Source organism: Mytilus edulis, chromosome 6, assembly GCF_963676685.1.
Source record: "Mytilus edulis chromosome 6, xbMytEdul2.2, whole genome shotgun sequence".
NCBI lineage: Eukaryota > Metazoa > Mollusca > Bivalvia > Mytilida > Mytilidae > Mytilus > Mytilus edulis.
In genome coordinates this window covers 60,026,540-60,044,807 of record NC_092349.1, presented here as the reverse complement: position 1 = coordinate 60,044,807, position 18,268 = coordinate 60,026,540, and positions in this window count along the sequence as shown.

Here is an 18,268-nt window from a genome sequence, read left to right as displayed (position 1 = left end):
AAAGTCTCTTTAGAGATCCTTATTATATTGTAGTGATGAATCAAACAAGGCTCAAAGAAATTAAAATTGTTAGAAAAACAACTAGTGTTCAGTATGAGAACTTGAATTTGGCTGAATTTTTGAAAGAAATTGTGCTCCTAGACTTCCAATATGGTAACTAAAAGGAAGTTACGTTTGCTCAAATTTAGACAATTGAAACTTAGAATACCAAAAAGCTTGTATTAACAACAGGATTATACCAAAATAAATTTACTGCAATGATATATTACAACAGTTATAAGGTTAAAATAACTTCACAAATACTTGTTTACCTTCAGTATATGTCATTGTCTTATTTACCCATGACCATATACTGATATACATGTTTCATTTGTTATTCTGTCTTTCTGCCTTATATGTGGCTTGTCAGTACAGCCATGTTGAATATATACCTGTACCAAGCACCTAGAGTACCATGCATTTATATGAACATCTAGAAGACTGCAACATGCAGTTTATTATAAAAAGTTATATCAGTGGATGATCTGCATCCCAGTTATGATCAACATAAAAATTTTAAGGGAGTAATCAGTCGTCTGAGATCACATATAAATTTGTGGTTGGTTAATGTCAGTATTATTTGTTTTTTTCATGCACCTGTCATATTGGAATGGGCATTAAGTTTTACCCTTGTCTGTCTGTCCCAAAATTGGTTTCTGTTCTCTAATTTTATTTTGCCTCAATCAAATGTTTTAACACTTATACACAATGCTTATTACCACAAAACACAGATCAAGTTTGAATTTTGGTGGTGTCACTTTTACTGTTCTTGAGTTATGCCCCTTTTACAAATGGAAAAATTGCTGAATTTTTGTTTCCGTTTTCTATCTTGTCTTAACCAAATGTTATGATGCTTATTACCACAAACTCAGATCAAGCGTCACTTTATTCCTTTTTCATTTATGTCCCTTTATAATGTTATATGCATAAGGGGCATCATCTGTGTCCTAAGTACACATTCTCCATCAATCGAGGTTTTCTTTTTTGTATTGGTTCAATATACAATGTACATACAGTATGAGTTTTGCTTATCTTTAGCTCACCTGACCTGAAAGGGTATCTAGTTTTAAAAATGTGTCCAATGACCCCGCCTGCCAACCAACATGGCTGAGATGGCTAAAAATAGGACATAGGGGTAATATTCAGTTTTTATATGACTGCAAATTTTATAATGCTATCATGTTGTTGTCTTCGAAGACACATTTAGTTTCCAGACAATAACTTTAGTTTTAGTGAATTAATCTCTATAAATTTTACCAGAAGGTTCAATACCACTAAAGGAAGATTGGGATTGATTTTGGGTGTTATGTTCCCAATAGTTTTTATACGCCCGTCAAAATTTTGACGGGACGTATTATGGTATACAAATGTCCGGTGTCTATCTGTCCGTCTGTCCGGCGTAAACTTGTTGCACCGTAACTTGAGAACAACTTATCCAAATTTCATGAAACTTAATATAGTTGTTTCTTATGATGGTCAAATGATCTGTATACTTTTTGGTGAAAATAAGATTTAAACTTTTTGAGTTACGGCACTTTGTAACTAAAACAGGGGTGGTTTTTTTTTTCACATGTCGCACCGTATCTCAAAAATGTTTCTTGATTATTGCTTAAAACTTTACACACTTCTTAGTTATAATAATCTTAATATCTGTATACTTTTTGGTGATGATTCAAAATTTCATTTTTGAGTTATTGAGTATTTTGTAAAAAAGGGGATGGGTTTTTTTACATGTCATTCCGTATCTCAAAAACGATTTATGATTATTGCTTAAAACTTTACACGCTTTTTTTGTTATATTAATCTAAAGATCTGTATACTTTTTGGTGATGACTCAAAATTTTGTTATTGAGTATTTTGTAAAAAAGGGGAGGGTTTTTTTTACATGTCGCGCCGTATCTCAAAAACAATTTATGATTATTGCTTGAAACTGTACACACTTCTTTGTTATACTAATTTAAAGATCTGTATACTTTAAATTTTGGTTTGATTCAATATTTTATTTTAGTGATATTTGTAAAAAAAAAACAGGGTGGGGGGGTTTCACATGTCCCGCCGTGTTTCAAAAACAATAAATGGTTATTGCTTAAAAATTCCTCAGAAACTATTTATGATTATTGCATAAAACTTCCACACAAGACGTCGGGCGTATCATGCGCTCATGGCGCAGCTGTTTGTTGAATTGGGGGCCAAACAGGGGGCCCAAAACAAGCATTTAAGTGATTAAGTGTATGAATCTCTCTGAAATTATGCCACAAGTTTCCATACCATGAAGTGATAGTTAGTATTGATTTTGGGGTTTATGGTCCCAATAGTTTAGGAATTAGGGGCCAAAAAGGGGACCCAAAATAAGCATTTTTGTAGTTTTCAAACAATAACTTGTGTTTAAGTGTTTAAATCTCTCTGAAATTATACCACAAGTTTCCATACCATGAAAGGATAGTTAGTATTAACTTTTGGGGGTTATGGCTCAAAATGTTTTGGAATTAGGTGCCAAAAAATGGACAAAAGCAGTGTAAGGGAGGTAATTCAAAAACATTTTACATACAATGTTGGGTATATCGGATTTAACTCCCTTACACTACTTGTAAATTATGTATAAAGGAATGTCAGGTTTCAGACTAATTGCAAAAAAAAGGGGGTGGTACTGTAGTTTTCATTTTTTTTCCAAATTTCTCAAATTTCAAATTCTTGAAAAGTTTGAAGAAGAAATCTTTAATTGCACAATTTTGTGCAACAGATTTGTAAGATTTTGACATTTGTTTTGTGTAAGAAACCCATAATATATCACAAATTTGATCACAATCCAAATTCAGAGCTGTATCAAGCTTTAATGATGTGTCCATACTTGCTGCAACTGTTCAGGGTTCGACCTCTGTGGTTGTATAAAGCTGCACCCTGCGGAGCACCTGGTTGGCCTATATTTATTAAACTAAAGCATTTAGAGCAAATCTGACATGGGGTAAAAATGTCAGGATAAGATCCATCTGTCCTGAAATTTAAAGACGAATCAGACAAGCTGTTGTTGGGTTGCTGCCCCTGAATGAGTAATTTTAAGGAAATTCTTGAGTTTTTATACAACTTCAAAAATAAAATAAAAATTTGGTCGTATATTGCTATCATGTGGTCGTCAGCCTAGTCCATAGACAGATGGTTTCCCGATAATAACTTTAGTATAAGTAAACAACAAGAGTCACATGCTGAAATGTCTGGCCTTCTTTACTAATCATTGATATTATATTGAAAGTCCTAAATATAAAGCTTTATTAAAACTGTCACTTAAACTTAACATTAACCAAGAAAGCTAAACATTGACCAATGAACCATGAAAATGAGGTCAAGGTCAGATGAACAATGCCAGTAAAACATGTATAGCTAACATTTCTTCCATACAACAAATATAATTGACCTATTGCTTATACATGCAGTTAAAGAAAAACTGACCAAAACACACAAACTTGACACTGAGCAATGAACCGTGAAATGGGGTCAAGGTCAAATGACATCTGACAGCTAGACATGTACACCTTACAATCATTCCATACACCAAATAAAGTAGACCTATTGCATACAGTATAAGAAAAACAGACCAGAACACAATAAACTTAACTATAACCACTGAACCATGAAAATGAGGCCAAGAACAGATGACACCTACCAGTTAGACATGTACACATTACAGTCCTTCCATACACCGAATATACTAGATCTATTGCTTATATACACCTCGCCAAAAGTTAAGCAACACCTAAATGAATTTGCTTCTATTTTTATACGACCGCAAAATTTGAAAAATTTTTCGTCGTATATTGCTATCACGTTGGCGTCTGCGTCGTCGTCGTCGTCGTCGTCGTCGTCGTCCGGCGTCCGAATACTTTTAGTTTTCGCACTCTAACTTTAGTAAAAGTGAATGGAAATCTATGAAATTTTAACACAAGGTTTATGACCACAAAAGGAAGGTTGGTATTGATTTTGGGAGTTTTGGTCCCAACATTTTAGGAATTAGGGGCCAAAAAGGGCCCAAATAAGCATTTTCTTGGTTTTCGCACTATAACTTTAGTTTAAGTTAATAGAAATCTATGAAATTTTGACACAAGGTTTATGACCACAAAAGAACGGTTGGGATTGATTTTGGGAGTTTAGGTTTCAACAGTTTAGGAATTAGGGGCCAAAAAAGGGCCCAAATAAGCATTATTCTTGGTTTTCGCACAATAACTTTAGTTTAAGTAAATAGAAATCAATGAAATTTAAACACAATGTTAATGACTACAAAAGGAAGGTTGGTATTGATTTTGGGAGTTTAGGTCCCAACAGTTTAGGAATTAGGGGCCAAAAAGGGACCCAAATAAGCATTTTTCTTGGTTTTCGCACCATAACGTTAGTATAAGTAAATAGAAATCTATGAAATTTAAACACAAGGTTTATGACCATAAAAGGAAGGTTGGTATTGATTTTGGGAGTTTTGGTCCCAACAGAATAAGGGGCCCAAAGGGTCCAAAATTAAACTTTGTTCGATTTCATCAAAATTGAATAATTGGGGTTCTTTGATATGCCGAATCTAACTGTCATGACTGTGTATGTAGATTCTTAACTTTTGGTCCCGTTTTTAAATTGGTCTACATTAAGGTCCAAAGGGTCCAAAATTAAACTTAGTTTGATTTTGACAAAAAATGAATCAGTTAGGTTCTTTGATATGCTGAATCTAAAAATGTACTTAGATTCTTGATTTTTGGCCCAGTTTTCAAGTTGGTCCAAATCGGGGTCCAAAATTAAACTTTGTTTGATTTCATCAAAAATTGAATAAATGGGGTTCTTTGATATACCAAATATAACTGTGTATGTAGATTCTTCATTTTTGGTCCTGTTTTCAAATTGGTCTACACTAAAGTCCAAAGGGTCCAAAATTAAACTTAGTCTGATTTCAACAAAAATTGAAATCTTGGGGTTCTTTGATATGCTGAATCCAAAAATGTACTTAGATTTTTTATTATGGGCCCAGTTTTCAAGTTGGTCCAAATCAGGATCTAAAATTATTATATTAAGTGTTGTGCAATAGCAAGTCTTTTCAATTGCACAGTATTGCGCAATGGCAAGAAATATCTAATTGCACAATATTGTGAAATAGCAAATTTTTTTTTAATTAGAGTTATCTTTCTTTGTTCAGAATAGTAAGCAAGAAATATCTAATTGCAAAATATTGTGCAATAGCAAGATTTTTTTTTAATTGGAGTTATCTTTCTTTGTTCAGAATCAACTTAAATCTTTGTTATATACAATATACAATGTATATTCACTTTTTACTACCAACTGATAAATTATAATAAATAACATTCAGTGATAACAAGCAGTTTTTTTTACATCTTAATATTTTATGATGTATTTAAATGAGTAGTTATTGTTGCAAACTCCATTAGAAATTTTAATTGAGATTAGTTTTGGAATAAGGGAAAGGGGGATGTGATTAAAAAAATTGGGTTCAATTTTTCTCATTTGAAATTTCATAAATAAAAAAGAAAATTTCTTCAAACATTTTTATGCCCCACCTACGATAGTAGAGGGGCATTATGTTTTCTGGTCTGTGCGTCCGTCCGTCCGTCCGTCTGTCCGTTCGTTCGTTCGTCCGTTCGTCCGTCCGTCTGTCCCGCTTCAGGTTAAAGTTTTTGGTCAAGGTAGTTTTTGATTAAGTTTAAGTCCAATCGACTTCAAACTTAGTACACATGTCCCCTATGATATGATCTTTCTAATTTTAATGCCAAATTAGAGTTTTTACCCCAATTTCACGGTCCACTGAACATGGAAAATGATAGTGCGAGTGGGGCATTCGTGTACTGAGGACACATTCTTGTTTTGAGAGGATTAATATTCAACAGCATAGTGAATTGCTCTAAGAGAAAACAAAAATTTTAAGTTCATTAGAACACATTCATTCTGTGTCAGAAACCTATGCTGTGTCAACTATTTAATCACAATCCAAATTTAGAGCTGAATCCAGCTTGAATGTTGTGTCCATACTTGCCCCAACCGTTCAGGGTTCAACCTCTGCGGTCGTATAAAGCTACGCCCTGCGGAGCATCTGGTTTGTTTTAAAATGAAATTTGATACTGTTATGTTTCCAAATATTTCGTTAATCTATTGTTAATCGACAGGAAAGAATTCAAGTATAAATTATATTCCTAGGTACTTAAAAAACAGGTTTTCAAAAGCTATATACAGTTTTTTTCCTTGCAAGTAACGTGCAATGTAACTGTATACCGCAGACTAAATTGTGTCAATTTACGTGCCCGTAGACCAATCAAAACTTAAAGACCATTGCTGACTAGTAGGCATCGTCAAGCTCGACATCAGTGGTCACAGCAATTGGACTTTGAGACAGTGGCGTCAAATCCATTAGTCTGACGAGATCCGATTTCTCCTACATCATATTGATGAGCGCGTCAAAACTGTCACTTATGGTGTCCTCGAAATACAGCATACAGGAAACAGTACATCATTGGAACTACATCATTTGATGTTGGAGATTTGGCAGTTTGGGGATGCTTTTTATTCGACCGCAAAATGGACCTCTATGTTCTGGATGGGACTAGGGCGGGTCAAAATGATATCGCGGTAACATCATCCAGGATATCGTTGTGCCACATTTTGACAATCACAATCTTACAACTACACCAACTTCCATTTACGATAATGCTAAGCCACACATAGCACGCATTGTTTCAGATTATTTACTTTTTATACGACCGCAAAATTTGAAAAATTGTTCGTCGTATATTGCTATCACGTTGGCGTCGTCGTCTGCATCGTCGTCGTCGTCGTCGTCGTCGTCGTCGTCGTCCGAATACTTTTAGTTTTCGCACTCTAACTTTAGTAAAACTGAATAGAAATCTATGAAATTTTAGCACAAGGTTTATGACCACAAAAGGAAGGTTGGGATTGATTTTGGGAGTTTTGGTTCCAACAGTTTAGGAATTAGGGGCCAAAAAAGGGCCCAAATAAGCATTATTCTTGGTTTTCGCACAATAACTTTAGTGTAAGTAAATAGAAATCAATGAAATTTAAACACAATGTTTATGACCACAAAAGGAAGGTTGGTATTGATTTTTGGAGTTGAGGTCCCAACAGTTTAGGAATTAGGGGCCAAAAAGGGACCCAAATAAGCATTTTTCTTGGTTTTCGCACCATAACTTTAGTATAAGTAAATAGAAATGTATGAAATTTAAACACAAGGTTTATGACCATAAAAGGAAGGTTGGTATTGATTTTGGGAGTTTTGGTCCCAACAGTTTAGGAATAAAGGGCCCAAAGGGTCCAAAATTAACCTTGGGGTTCCTTTGATATGCTGAATCTAAAAATGTACTTAGATTTTTGATTATTGGCCCAGTTTTCAAGTTGGTCCAAATCGGGGTCCAAAATTAAACTTTGTTTGATTTCATCAAAAATTGAATAATTGGAGTTCTTTGATATGCCAAATCTAACTGTGTATGTAGATTCTTAATTGTTGGTCCCGTTTTAAAATTGGTCTACATTAAAGTCCAAAGGGTCCAAAATTAAACTAAGTTTGATTTTAACAAAAATTGAATTCTTGGGCCTCTTTGATATGCTGAATCTAAACATGTACTTAGATTTTTGATTATGGGCCCAGTTTTCAAGTTGGTCCAAATCAGGATCCAAAATTATTATATTAAGTATTGTGCAATGAGCAAGAAATTTTCAATTGCACAGTATTCAGCAATAGCAAGAAATCTTCAATTGCACAGTATTGTGCAATAGCAAGAAATCTTCAATTGCACAGTGTTGTGCAATAGCAAACATTTTCAATTGCACAGTATTGCACAATAGCAAGAAATATCTAATTGCACAATATTGTGCAATAAATAGCAAGAAATTCCAATTGGATTTCAATTGGAGTTATCTTTCTTTGTCCAGAATAGTAGTTGAATCAACTTAAATCATTGTTTTATACAATATACAATGTATATTCACTTTTACTACCAACTGATAGATTAAAACAATCTTTACCATTCAGTACTAACAAGCACTTTTTTTACATTTTAATATTTTATGATGTATTTAAATGAGTAGTTATTGTTGCAAACTTCATTAGAAATTTGAATTGAGATCAGTTTTGAAAAAAGGGAAAGGGGGATGTGAAAAAAAAATTGGGGGGTCAATTTTTTTCATTTCAGATTTCATAAATAAAAAGAAAATTTCTTCAAACATTTTTTTGAGAGGATTAATATTCAACAGCATAGTGAATTGCTCAAAGGCAAAATTTTTTGTTTAAGTTCATTAGACCACATTCATTCTGTGTCAGAAACCTATGCTGTGTCAACTATTTAATCACAATCCAAATTTAGAGCTGAATCCAGCTTGAGTTGTGTCCATACTTGCCCCAACCGTTCAGGGTTCAACCTCTGCGGTCGTATAATGCTGCGCCCTGCGAAGCAACTGGTTTAATAATTGAGGCCACCCATGTCACCGGATATGAATCTCAATGAGCATATCTGGGATGATATTGGTAAAAAAATCAACAACAGGGTTCCAGCTAGTAAGACTTAACACGAATTACGAGCAGCCTTGATTGAAGAATGCAAAGAGTTCCTGCAAATTTTTTTAAAAACTTCAGTATGAGTTGAAACTTTATCTTGTAAATTATTTTGCCATTTTACAACCATTTGTCCAAAATGAAATAGTAAAAAATTCAGTCATGAAAACTGTCCAAACTTTCACTTTTCAATTAACATTCTATATGTTATCTTATAAAAACTCAAATTCAGTTTATTGTATAGATATCGACCAGTTATGAAATCAGTAAAAAAATATTCTGGAAAATTATCAGGTGTTGCTCAACTTTTGGCGAGGTGTATAGTATCTGAGATATGGACTTGACCACCAAAATTTAACCTTGTCCACTGATCCATGAAATGAGGTCGAGGTCAAGTGAAAACTGTCTAACGGGCATGAGGACCTTGCAAGGTACGCACATACTAAATATAGGTATCCTATTACTTATAAAAAGAGATAATTTAACATTACAAAAAATCTTAACTTTTCAAGTAGTCACTGAACCATAAAAATGAGGTCAAGGACATCGGACATGTGACTGACGGAAACTTCGTAACCGATGAGGCATCTATATACAAAGTATGATGCATCCAGGTCTTCCACCTTCTAAAATATAAAGCTTTAAAGAAGAGAGCTAACGCCGCCGCCTGATCACTATCCCTATGTCGAGCTTTCTGCGACAAAAGTCACAGGCTCGACAAAAATCAATAAAATTTTAACAAAAGGTTTATTACCACTTAAGGAAGGTTGGGATTGATTTTTTGGGTTATGGTCAAAATTAGGGGCCAAAAAAGGGGCTCAAATAAGCATTTTTGTAGTTTCCAGACAATAACTTGTGTTAATATACATGTATGAATCTCTCTGGAATTATACCACAAGTTTCCATACTACAAAGGGATGGTAAGGATTGAGTTTGGGTGGTTATGGCTCAAACCATGTAGGAATTAGTGGTAAAAAGGGGGGAAACAAGGTTTTTTTTCTAATTAAAGGACAATTAAGATAATTTAAAGCAGTGTAAATATTTGAATACCTCCCTTTCACTGCTGGTTAATTATGTATTAATAAATGATGATTTTAGCAGTTACTATTAATCAATATTAATTTTAGTCATGACTGTATTTCATTTTATATTTTAAATTTTTATGATGTATTTAAATTGGTAATTTACTAATTATGAGATACTGAGCATATAAAAAAGAAAGGGGAAAGAATTTTATTTTGGAATATGGGAAAAGGAGGAGGTGAAAAAAATTGGAGGGGAGGACAATTTTTCTCATTTCAGATTTCAGAAATTATAAAAAAAAATCTTCAAATAGTTTGTTTTTTTTTGGTGGGTGGAGGGTTAATTTGCAATAGCATAGTGTATTGCACAAAAGCAAAAAAATAAATATAGATTCAAATCATATAACCAATTTGAAGTTCTTTGACTACAGTTATTTTGTGTCAGAAACCTATTGTGTGTCAACAATTTAATTAGAATCAAAATTCAGACCTGTATCGAGCTTGAATATTGTGTCCATTTTGGCCCCAACTTTTCAGGGTTGGACATCTGCAGTTGTATCCAGCTGCGCTCAGTGAAGCAATTTATTGGTTATTATCTTGAATGTTATTATAGATAAAGATAAACTGTACACAGCAATAATGTTCAGTAAACTAAGATCTACAAATAAGTGAACATTACCAAACTGGTCAATTGACCCTATAATGTAAGGAGTTATTGTCCTTTGAAGTCAAATTGAACAATTTTTCGTAAATTTTTGCAATATTTTACAAAAGTCTCCTGAAACAACTGAGACAAATTTCACCAAACTTGGCCACAATCAACATTAGGGTAATCAATTGTCCGTTGACCCTGCCTGCTGACCAACATGGCAGACATGGCTAAAATAGAACATAGGCCAGAGGGAGAATGCAGTTTTTGACTATATCTCTGAAACTAAAGCAAAAGTATAACAGTTGTATTATTTCAAGAAGCAATCTTCAAATGCACATTTATTTTGAGCCAGAAACCTATAATGTCAAAATGTGATCACAATCCAAATTCAGAAAGTATCAAACTAGAATATTGTGTCCAAATTGTTAAGGGTTCAACCTCTGGGGTTTCATCAGGCTGCGCTCAGCGAAGCATTTTATTGTAAATATGACAACTGTTGTAAAAACCCAGTACTTGTCAATTTATGATACAATAAATTTCAATAAAGATTGAAATGAATTAATGCCAAATTTGCCCTATACCCCTTTCTAAATTAAATCAGATGTTTTTGACAAAAAGAGTCAAGTTTTTAGTCTTTTCACTACATCAGTAAAGTTTGACATTATTCATATTACATTTCAGCACCTTTAAATCGGTCAGGTTGCAACTACAAAATAAGATATGTGACACATATAATAAAGAATAATGCAAGTAAAAAAATAATTTGAATGTATAATTTTTCAAATAAAATATTTTATATATTTTCTATTAAACATGAAGGTATAAAATTCATGTATTCCAATGCTTTCAACCAATAAAAATATTTCTGACAAAACCTTGCTAAAAGTTTTGTAGTTAACATGCCACATAAATTTTAGAAATGTAACCATGATACAATCTTAAATTTATTTTATCTTCAATAAGTGGATTTTAAAGAAAGATTTTTTATGCAATTTGTTTTTAAGATTAAGTACATATAAATGTTACAATTTTAACAAATGTAGTTATTACAACTAATGTATTTTGGTTCTCTTCTAAAAATTTCATTCTCAAAAAAATCATGGCCTTTTGACACTGTTTATCTATTTCTGATGGTATTTAATGTACTTTGTTTAAACAGCATGTATGTGCACGACCCCCATGTGCATATGTTAACAACCCCATATAAATTAATATTTAAGGATTATGTACTGTGGAGTGTGCAGTTATTATTATTCGTTGGATACCAATTTTCAAGGGTTTCGTGGATACAGGTGAACCACGAATTGTCCATTGAAATACAAACTTCTATACAGTTGTATCCATACTTTGGCAGAAGCACAAAATCACATCTCCACTAAAATTGGTACCTAAGGAAAAATAATCCACAGTATGACAAGTTTTCGCTAAAATGGGATATCAAATATACGGTTATAATGTCAGTACCAAAAAGATCCACTACTAGTTAAACACTTTCGTGAAAATGTCAAACAGCACATTATCTATGATCCCTTCTTACAGTCATAACACCACCTTGTGTAGCACATTATCTATTATACTTACTTAAAACAGTCATAACACCACCTTGTGCAGCACATTATCTATTATGCTTACTTAAACAGTCAGAACACCACCTTGTGCAGCACATTATCTATTATACTTACTTAAACAGTCAGAACACCTCCTTGTGTAGCACATTATCTACGATACCTTCTTAAAGTCAGAACACCACCTTGTGTAGCACATAATCTGCGATACCTACTTTAAGCCAGGACACTCTCTTGTGTAGCACACTATCTCTTGTGTAGCACACTATCTATGACACCTTTCACAATGTGTGTTTTACTGCATGCTCTATGAAACCTTAAATTAAAGTTATTAAGGTCAGTACACAATTTAGTGAAGCCCATTTATAATTATAATTATTTTTATACGACCGCAAAAATTGAAAATATTTTGGTCGTATATTGAGGGGGGATAGGACCTTTATCGGGACTCCGGGATCGGGTGTTTTTAAGCTCGGGATTTCGGGATTTACCAATTCGGGATCCGGGAATTCTTTTTTTCAAATTTCGGGATCCGGGATTTAACTTTATTTAAATTCGGGACCTCGGGATTTCGTGTTTTTAAGCCCGGGATTTCGGGATCAGGACCCCTCCTACCCCCCCCCCCTATATTGGTATCACGTTGGCGTCTGCGTCGTCCGAATACTTTTAGTTTTCGCACTCTAACTTTAGTTTTTAAGTCAATAGAAATCTATGAAATTTGAACACAAGGTTTATGACCATAAAAGGAAGGTTGGGATTGATTTTGGAAGTTTTGGTTCTAACAGTTTAGGGACTAGGGCCAAAAAGGGCCCAAATAAGCATTTTCTTGGTCTTCGCACTATAACTTTAGTTTAAGGCAATAAAAAACTATGAAATTTTGACACAAGGTTTATGACTACAAAAGGAAGGTTGTGATTGATTTTGGGAGTTTTGGTCCCAACAGTTTAGGAATAAGGAGCAAAAAAAGGGCCGAAATAAGCATTATTCTTGGTTTTCGCACAATAACTTTAGTATAAGTAAATTGGAATCAATGAAATTTAAACACAACGTTTATGAACACAAAAGTAAGGTTGGGATTGATTTTGGGAGTTGAAGTCTCAACAGTTTAGGAAAGAGGGGCCAAAAAGGGGCCCAAATAAGCATTTTTCTTGGTTTTCACACAATAACTTTAGTATAAGTAAATAGAAATCTATGAAAGGAGTAGGTCCGGTAAGGACCGATTTTGGCCTCAAATTTCAAGTTTATCTGACGAAAGATTTTGACCACTTTTTAAACACTTAAGTGTCTATTTCATTTGAATCAATTAGTTTGTGTGAACGATTTTAACTGATTTAATCATTAAAAACGATCCGATGCAAGCTCAAATAAAAAAAATCTACCAAATATGCCGAAAAATGTCAATATTCAGATGGTTTTTGTCAAAAACGAAAGTGGCCGCATCCGTGTTTATCCTCAACCTTTATATATGTTATATATTATCATAAAAATTAAATACAACTTATATTTCAATATTAAGGATGAACACGAATGCGGCCACTTTCGTTTTACACGAAAACCGTCAAAAATTTAACTAAAATGCTAAAATTTTGAAGATTTCAGTAATTTAGCATGACTTAATGGTCCTAGTACCCGATATATGTGCATTGTATTGTCAAAAACAGCCCATATTTATGTAGCAGAAGCATTTTACTGTCCAATAAATAACTAAAAGTTTATATTTTAACGATTTTGTAAAACTGCTATATTTTGGGGCCAAAAAGTGGTCTTACTGGACCTACTCCTTTAAACACAAGGTTTATGACAATAAAAGGAAGGTTGGGATTGATTTTGGGAGTTTTAGTCCCAACAGTTTAGGAATAAGGGGCCCAAAGGGTCCAAAATTTAACTTTGTTTGATTTCATCAAAAATTGAATAATTGGGGTTCTTAAGTTTGATATGCTGATTCTAACTGTGTATGTAGATTCTTAATTTTTGGTCCCGTCTTTTAAATTGGTCCATTTTGTAAAACTGCTATATTTTGGGGCCAAAAAGTGGTCTTACTGAACCTACTCCTTTAAACACAAGGTTTATGACAATAAAAGGAAGGTTGGGATTGATTTTGGGAGTTTTAGTCCCAACAGTTTAGGAATAAGGGGCCCAAAGGGTCCAAAATTTAACTTTGTTTGATTTCATCAAAAATTGAATAATTGGGGTTCTTTGATATGCTGATTCTAACTGTGTATGTAGATTCTTAATTTTTGGTCCCGTTTTTTAAATTGGTCCACATTAAGGTCCAAAGGGTCCAAAATTAAACTTAGTTTGATTTTAACAAAAATTGAATCCTTGGGGTTCTTTGATATACTGAATCTAAAAATGTACTTAGATTTTTCAAGTTGGTCCAAATTAGGATCCAAAATTATTATATTAAGTATTGTGCAATAGCAAGAAATTTTCAATATTCCACAGTATTCAGTAATAACAAGAAATCTTTAATTGCACAGTATTGTGCAATAGCGAGAAATTTTCAATTGCACAGTATTGCGCAATAGCAAGAAATATCTAATTGCACAATATTGTGCAATAGCAAGAAATTTTCAATTGGAGTTATCTTTCTTTGTCCAGAATAGTAGTTGAATCAACTTAAATCATTGTTTTATACAATATACAATGTATATTCACTTTTACTACCAACTGATAAATTAAAACAATCTTTACCATTCAGTGATAACAAGCACTTTTTTACATTTTAATATTTTATGATGTATTTAAATGAGTAGTTATTGTTGCAAACTCCATTAGAAATTTGAATTGAGATCAGTTTTGGAATAAGGGAAAGGGGGATGTGAAAAAAAATGGGGGGGGGGCAATTTTCTCATTTCAGATTTCATAAATAAAACGAAAAATTTTTCAAACATTATTTTGAGAGGTTTAATATTCAACAGCATAGTGAATTGCTCAAAGGCAAAAAAAAATTCATTAGACCACATTCATTCTGTGTCAGAAACCTATGCTGTGTCAACTATTTAATTTTAAATTTAAATAAGTTTGAAGAAGAAATCATTAATTGATTTGTAAGATCTTGACATTTGTTTTGTGTAAAAAACCCATATAATGTCAAAAATTTGATCACAATCCAAATTCAGAGCAGTATCAAGCTTGAATGTTTTGTCCATACTTGCCCCAACTGTTCATGGTTCGACCTCTGAGGTCGTATAAAGCTGCGCCCTGTGGAGCACCTGGTTTAGATAGTCAGAACACAACTTCTATGCTAATATTAGCACATTCTCTGTAACGTATCTTTGTAAACATTTAGAACACCTTTCTCTTATGGCTACACCGAAGAACAAGCAATTAGTATGCTGGTGTTTCCAATTGACAACATATTTGTTGAATTTGGAGGTAGATTTTTCCATCAGGTTTTTGGCATTCTTATTGGAATCAACTGTGCGCCTCTCCTGGCTGACTTTTTCATATTAACATGCCAGTCGGAGTTCCTTCAGACACTTGTAAAATGACAAGAACATCAAAGAACCTATTATGTTCATTCCATGAACAATTCACACTTTTCTAATTGGGTCCCATAACTATATCCTCCTGAACTAGAGATTTAAGACTCCACAGATACAGCTTCCTAAGCATCATGTCTACACATATACCTCGAATTTGACAACAACGGTCACCAACAACCTACAGATGCAACTTAGTTTTTGTATGACGTCATCGGAATCAGAGCAAAAAAGAAAAATAATGAGATTCTAGGTGCTGAAGTTGGGTATCTATTTTATTTTTCTTCAGTTTCCTCATTATTTGTCTTAGTACTATTATGTTTCTTGTGGTCGTATGACCTTTGACGTGACATGGTATTTATACATCCCACCATCGGGTTTTTTTACTTTTGACCTTTGAACATTCCTAGTGCAGGTGGGTCCTGAGAATGGGGTTTTACAGTGTTGTTCATTTTTGTTTAGTATTGTATCTACATTTACTTATTTTTATGCCCCCGGCGTAGCGGAGGGGGCATTAAGTTTACCCATTCCGTCTGTTCGTCCGTACGTCCCCAAAATTGGTTTCTGTTCTGTAACTTCAGTTTGCCTCAAGCAAATATCATTTGGTTTTCTATGTTACATTGTGTACTTTTGTTGGCTGTTTCTTTTATTAGACCTTTTTTAATCGTTTAAAACCTACTTCATATAGCGTATTTTATATGGTACTTTTATATATACACATACTAGTAAATTTAACAAAGTTTAACATGATTTAAGCATATACATAAACATACGGAGATGTCGGATGATTGCCAACGAAACAACACTCCACCAGAATGCAATTGACATGATGGCGATGTAAGACTTGTAAGTCACCGTACTCTCATATATCTTTCGGGAAATATAAAACGCATGAAACGCTACTCTTTGATTTCAATGTTTTAATGATAACTTCTTTAAAGTGCCATTTATATAAGCTCGAATTAAACTAAATCTAATTCCAAATTAAATTGTAACCGACTCTCATTTGAAATCTTATAATTATTGTGTGGTCCTAATAAATAATTTACCATTTAAAAAAAAACAAGATTTATTATTGTACATTTCAAGTTTTGTATTCTAATTCTTGTGTATAAATTGAGCATTGAAATTAGCCAGGATTGTCAAAAGACGTTAATTAAAGCACCTTACTATAAAATATTGTAATGATATACCCGGACATAACAAATATGTCTTTATCGTCTGTAATTATCTAAAATAGATGTGTATTGATAATGTAGTGCACCTGCTGTGATGATGCGCCATGTGGGGGAAACATTAAATTATACTTAACAATTAAAATCTTTTTGTTTAATTAGATAAAATTGTTGTTATCAAATTTGTACACAACTTTTTTCAATGACCAAATCACGCAACGTATGACTAAGAAATTAGGGAACACGGAGTCACTAAGTACACTCGTGTAAGAAATTAATACTTTTGGGTTTTAGAATTAAAAAAAACAAAGGATATGGACACGGCACTTGTTTTCTCGAAATATATAGGGATATAGTAGATATCGCAATGGACTGTGGATATGGGGTATCCATCCATGACACACAATCAGTACATTCACAAAAAAAAAACCAAAAAAGCAAAGAAACAATGTATTTGTTGTTGTACTTTATCTCAAAGTCACAGTGAGGCCTTCGACACGAGCAAAATAAAACCTCTCACTCAACTCATTGCAATTTTAAGGCGGGTCCTATCTAAGCACATAGACCACATCATTAATAGTCAATGACAATTTAAGTAACAAATTTTACTTCACTATAGATGCGAATTTCGACATTTAATGTTTATTGATGATCGAGATCAAAATATATATGACAATCCAAAACCTTTAAATACTAGGCATGCTAATTTTAATTCCTGAATTTTGCAAACGTTGGAGAACCAATAAAATCAACAATTGCAAGTAACAAAAAGTATGACTACATGCCTTTTTATTCTTGAATTGAAATTATAAATTTCACTTGATTTCATGGATCATCTTCGAGAAGAACTATAATTTAAGAACAGGGAATTTTCAAATTAATTAAAAAATGTCAGTCTGACTGGCTGTCATGGGTTCAGCGTTCAGACTACTCGACTAGTGTTAGTCGATAACAGGGTTTACAGCCGTATTTTACAGTTAATCGTGCATATAGCTGGGAACAGAACATCTAACACATTACGTATAATATTATGTTTCTGGTGCATAGTAAATCTAACAAATAATTCGTTTTTAATACATTTTTTTCTTAATTCTTTAACGTTAATTTTCCTAAGAAATCCGATATTTAAAATGTGTATGTGACCTTACGTTTTTAAATTAGCAACATAAATAAACCCGAAGCCTGCACCAGTGATCCAGCTAGGAGATGTAATTATATACTTAATCTCAAATAACGTTTTAAGTATTAATAAAAAAATCCGTATGAAATTTAAACTTGGTGGAATTGTTGTATATAATCACATTACTCCATGCACTTAATCCACTCAGTTATTTATGGATCTCAATTAGCATTAGCTGAGATTGAGCTTAAGATTCTATTCACATTATAATCATCAAAGAATATAGCATAAAAAGTGCAAATTGAAATTTATTTTTCGTTTTACATTGCTTTCATTTTACTTATTTCACTAATCTGTGCATTTTTGAATAAGATTGTTTAATTTCATTTTGTCCGACCGCACATGGAGACCCATTTGAATGAGTTTCGTGTTCATCATAACATCTAAAATGAAATAAAATTAAACCCCAAACCATCTCAGATATGACATTTTATATCTATAGTTTAATTTACAACCAATAAAAAGACAATCATTTACACATTTATGAATGACGTCTTTAAATAAAGTTAATAGAGAAAAGTTCACTATACTAACTTCATCTTATTGGATTCCTATTGATTGGAATAATAAATATTTTTATTATTATCCTTATTATAGTTATTGCTGTA